The sequence below is a fragment of the Eulemur rufifrons genome, chromosome 16 (genome assembly GCF_041146395.1).
Source record: "Eulemur rufifrons isolate Redbay chromosome 16, OSU_ERuf_1, whole genome shotgun sequence".
Lineage (NCBI taxonomy): Eukaryota > Metazoa > Chordata > Mammalia > Primates > Lemuridae > Eulemur > Eulemur rufifrons.
The window spans coordinates 96,199,939-96,205,571 of NC_090998.1; positions in this window are offsets into that span (position 1 = coordinate 96,199,939).

Below are 5,633 nucleotides of genomic sequence, written 5' to 3' on the forward strand. Positions count from 1 at the left end.
TGGTCTCCTTGGTTCTGTTCTGCAGCCCGAGGTGCACAGGTGTCCTTCAAGGTGTACTAAACACCAGGCCCTGCCACCCCTTGCCTGGGCCACCTCTCAGGGCCACCAGAGGGACTGGAGTTGGTGGTGAGCGACGCTGGGAGTTGAGGAGCTGGTTCCCTCCGGGGCCAGCGCAGGCTGCTCACTGCTGCGACAGGAGCAACACCTTCCCCACGTTCACAGCCCCCTGGTCGGCACTGACTGAGCACTGGGCCACACTGCACCACTCTGGGACCAACTCAGACCTGACGTGCCACAAGTGACAAAGTCTTCTGTCTCCAACCCAGGAGTCTCATGCCTTCTGTACGCACCCATCACACCAAGGACTAAGTTAGTGGCAGGAAGGACAGGAGAGCAGACTCCATGCGGGACAAATGGCCACAGCTCACGGTTATCTAGATGAAGAAGAGTGAGGTAGAATCACGAGATCCTGGATGGGGAGCCACTGTCATGACTGGGGAGACTGTCAGAGCCAGGGACAGTGAGTGCTTTGTTTGCAGAAGGTAAGTGAACACTTGGGACCAAGAGGCTGGGCTGTGGTGTATTTGACTGTTGTTCAGAACACACCCCCTTCCCCCCCAACCCCACTGCAGGGCACCCTTCCTCACCCATGACCTGAGTATGGCCAGGGGCACCATGTGAGTGGGAGCTTGTGTGGTCTGGCTCACCCTGTCACGCTCCTGCCATCTGCCAGGTGGGGACGACACCTGGGGAGCCACTGGCCCCAGAAGGAGGACACATGCAGAGGGCTGAACCTGCCTGCAGCTGGGGCCCACAGCCCCCCAGAGGCACCCAGCAGAGCCACAGCTGACCCGCAGGACTGTGGGAAATGCAACGCAGAGGGTCTTTGTTACACAGCATTATCGCTGCAGACACCTGATTAATAGCCATGAACAGACACACAGACAATAAGAACAGAGCAGAGTCCAAACCAGGGGCACCTGTTTTATGATAATGGTGCAGAGCGGTGGGGAAAAGTGGTTTCGGTATATCGTGTGCAATCAGTTGAGTATCCATATAGAAAAATAGTGAATCTTGACTCCAACATCACCCCACGAAAACCATTCTGGAAGGAATAGAGATCTAAATGTGAACGGTGAAACAATACTAGCTTTAGAAGAAAATAGAAGTGACTATTTTTATGACTTTGGGCTAGGCAAAGATTTCTCAAACAGAAAATAAAAAGTGCTAATCATAAAAGAAAAGCTGATCTTGGAATATATTGAAATTAGTAAGTTCTGTGCATCAAAACATTGAAAGTGAAAGGCAACTCATAGCATGGGAGAAGATATCTGGAATACATATGCCCACCAAAGGACTTCGGTCCAGAATATGTAAAGCATTCCTATAAGTCAATGAGAATAGGCCAACAGAAAAATCTATCCAAATTAAAAAATGGCACTTTACAAAAGTGCATTCAAATGGACCATAAATATAAAATGATGCTCTTCTTCTTTAGCTATCAGGGAAATCCAAATTGAAGCCACATTGTGAATTCACTACCTATCTACTAGAATGATTAGAATTAGAGAGAGAGAGAGGGAGAGAGAGAATAGCTAGCATTGGCAAGTGTGTGGAGCAACTAGAATGCTTATACACCATGGGAAATTACTCGGGAGTGTCTACCAAAGCTGAATGCATGACCTAGCAATTCCATTCCTACAGAAATACCTAATATGTTCACCAAATTAAAGAATGTTCATAGCAGTACTACTTGTATTAATATTTCCCTGAATTAGAAACAATGTAAAGGTCTATTAACAGTAGTATGAGTAAATCAGTTGTGGTTGAGAACTTTTAACTACATGCAATAAAACAAATTCAGTCATATGTCAAACCCAACATCAAACTAAGTTGGGTTCATTCCTGGAATGTAAGATTACTTTAACATTAAAAAAATCAATTACATTATTCACCACTTTGATCGAAAATAGGAGAAAAAGCTTATGATAACCTCATGAATACAAAAAAGTTTTTGAGAAAATTCAATGCACAATCATGATAAGAATTCTCAGTGAGTAAAGATTAGAAAGAAATCTTTTAAATATGTTAGAATAACTATACATTCATATCTATGTTTATATCACATCTATCTCCAGGTCTTTATAAAGACCTAGAGCAAATTTCATTATAAATGAGGAATATTAGAAATGTTTTCTTTAAAATCAGGAATTAGACAAGGATGCCTAACTTTGCATAAGACAAGACTAAGAAATTAGAGGCAATAAGATCAGAATGAAAGATACAAAACTATTTGCATGTGATAGACTGTATACATAGAAAACGCAAAAGAATATACATACAAACTGTTAAAGATAAGAAGAGAGTTTTAAAATGTGGCCATCTGAAAAATTAATATGTAAATAAATGTCAGTTGCATTGTACACACCAACAGAAAACAATGAAAAATTATATGGAGATGACACCATGTGCAGTAGAATATCAGAATATCAATAACTAAGACTAAATCTAATAAAAGATGCACAATAGCTCTACAGGTAAAATTATAAAACTTAAAGAAGATCTGAGTAAATGGAGAGATAAATCATGTTCATCAATTGGAAGACAGAATTTCACTAATTTGTCAGTTTTCCCCAAATTGATCTTGGATTCAATGCAATTCCAATCAAAATCTCAACAGGATTTTTTTGTGGAAGTTGATAAGACAATTATGATATTTATCTCGAAGAGAGTGAGACCCAGAAGAACTTCTGCTACCAGATATAAAGATGTGGTCATTGAGACCGTGGCTCTGTGCAGGGACATACAGACCCCCCAGTGGAATAGAACAGAGACTCCAGAAACAGACCTACATAGGGACAGGGCGGGGGCGTCAGTTCAGTGTGAGAAAGAAAGGGATTTTTCAATAAATATTCTTTATATGGACAAAAATAAAATTTGATCCTTACCTCACACCATATACAAAGATCAACTCCGGATGGATTAGGTTGTATATGTAAAAAAAAAAAAAAAAAAAATGGCAACTCTTAGTAATTAACATAGGGAAATAATCTCTTAAATTTAGGGGGGTAAGGAAAGACTTATTTTAACAAAAATAGCACTGAATAAAAGAAAAAGATTGGTCAGTCACAGCAATTTATGCCTGTAATCCTAGCCCTCTGGGAGGCCGAGGTAGGAGGATCGATTGAGGCCAGGAGTTCAAGACCAGCCTGAGCAAGAGCAAGACCTCATCTCTACCAAAAATAGAAAAATTAGCTGGGCATGGTGGTGTACACCTGTAGTCCCAGCTACTCAGAAGGCTGAGGCAGGAGGATCACTTGAAACCAGGAGTTGGCGGTTGCTGTGAGCTAGGCTCATGCCACTCCACTCTAGCCTGGGCAACAGAGCAGGACCCTATCTCAAAAATAAATAAATAAATAAATAAATGACTTGACTGTATTAAAATTAACAACTTTTGTTCCTCAAAAGATATTTTTGAAAAACTAAAAACACAGGTTACAAACTGGGAGAAGATAGTCACAATAGAAAAATGGGCAAAATATATGAACAAACATTTCACAAAAGAGGAAATTCACATAACCAACAAACTCATGCTGAGATATGTAATGCCATTAGTCAGTGAGATTCTTAACCCCATTAGTCAGTGAAATCAAGATTACAATGAGATATTTCTTAAACCTATTTGGCAAAAATGAAAAAGTCTGATGACTTCGAGTAGTGGTGATTCTGTATTAGGATCTGAGATCCCTAAGATCTCTTATACATTCTTGGTGGGAGCAGAAATTGTTTCAAGCACTATGGAAAACAGTTTGCTGTTAGCTCCCCAAACTGAGCATTTATATATCCCCTGAACTAGCAATTCCTACTCTCGCACATGTACAGCAAAAGGCATATAAGAATGTTCACAGAGGCACTATTCATGATAGCAAAACCTGGAAACAAGTGAAGTGTACAACCACAGAAAAATGGATGAATAAATTATGAAATATTCACACAGAGGACCTACAGCAATACAGGTGAATCTTAGCAATATGACATTTAGTGAAAACGTAAGTCCCCAAGTAAAATACAGTGAGATGCCCTCCTTAATAAGGGAAAACATAGGACACTGATGTGCAGATCTTAAACAATATTAATAAAAACATTTTGAAAAGCAAAAACAGCTAAAAATTTTTAAATCTCTTAAATAAAATATATAGATGCAATAAAACTAACTAAAAGGGAAACCAAGGGTATGGTGAGTGTGGACATTAAGGGTGGTGGTTTGGGGGGTGTAGGCCACAGTTTTTAGGTTCTCATGACACTATTACAACTACCTAAATAAAAGTCGGCCATGCAAGGATAAACAACAGAAGTACGTCACGAACCAAGAACCGTGATAACCAGATTGCGTGGGCCTGAGAGCCGACGGGACGAGAAGCATGAACAAATGCTGAATGGCTGGGGGTCCAGAGACAGCCCTGTGTATGCCGCAGAGGGCCGTGCAGACGAGTGGGGAGCGGCTTTTTCGTGGGGCCTGTTGGGTGCCCACGTGAAAAATCACACTGTCCCACCCACACGACAGATCCGCTCCGGGAGACCTATGTGCACCTGCAGACCTAGGCATGAAGAGCAGCTTCTAGAAGATGCCACGGCGGGTACCTTCACGACCTCAGAATAAGGACATTCCCGAGCAAGCCACAAGAATCACCAGCCACAGAGAGGAAGGTGGGTCACTCTGATTTTATGAAAGTGAAGATGCTGCACATCAAAGACACCGCGGTGGCGGGAGGAGAAAAGTCACAAAGTGGGAGACAGTATCTGCAGCACAGTCCGCTGAAAAGGGACAGAGTCCGGGACAAATAGTCCCGCAAACAAGGAAGAGAGACCTGTGGCTCTAGGGACAGCTGACAAAAGACCTGAGCAGCCACTTTTCAGGAGAGAGAACCTACATGGCCAATACGCGTCTTCAGTACATGGAAAAATGCAAAGCAGCATGTTGCACCCCCAGAGAGGCCAACACCAGGGCACCTGCCGACACCGCGTGCTGGCCGTGACGGGAGCAACGGCCACCCCCGGGCTGCTGTCAAAGTGCAAGTCAGCACGTCCCTTGGCCACACTGCAACACCTGGTGTCCCGGGTTGGGGGTGTCCCCCAGATTCATGTCCACCGGGAACCTGTCAGTGTGACCCTATTTGGAGACAGGGCCTCTGCAGATGTGAGCAGTGGCGAGGTTGTGCTGCAGTGGGATGGCCCCCCAGTGACCGCTGTCCCCCTTGGAAGAGAAAGATCTGGACACAGACGCACAGAGGGAAGATGCCGTGTGGGGGTGCGGGCAGGGGCTGCAGGGATGCCGGGGCCTATCGGCGGCCACCGGCAGCTGGAAGAGGCATGGAGAGGCTTCCCCGAGAGCCCTCGGCGGCACAGCCCTGCCGACACCCGGACTTCGGACTTCCGGCCTCCAGAGCCAGGAGAGACATTTCTACTGTCCGAAGCCCCCCGGTTTGTGTTACGATGTTTGGCAGCCGACACGCCTAGTTACGCCGAGGCTGTGTGCACCTGCCAACCTCCCCACAGTGTCCCAGAGACAATTTTCCATAAGAGCAAAAACCTGGCAGGCACCCATACGGGGGGGGGGGGGGGGAGGGGGTGGC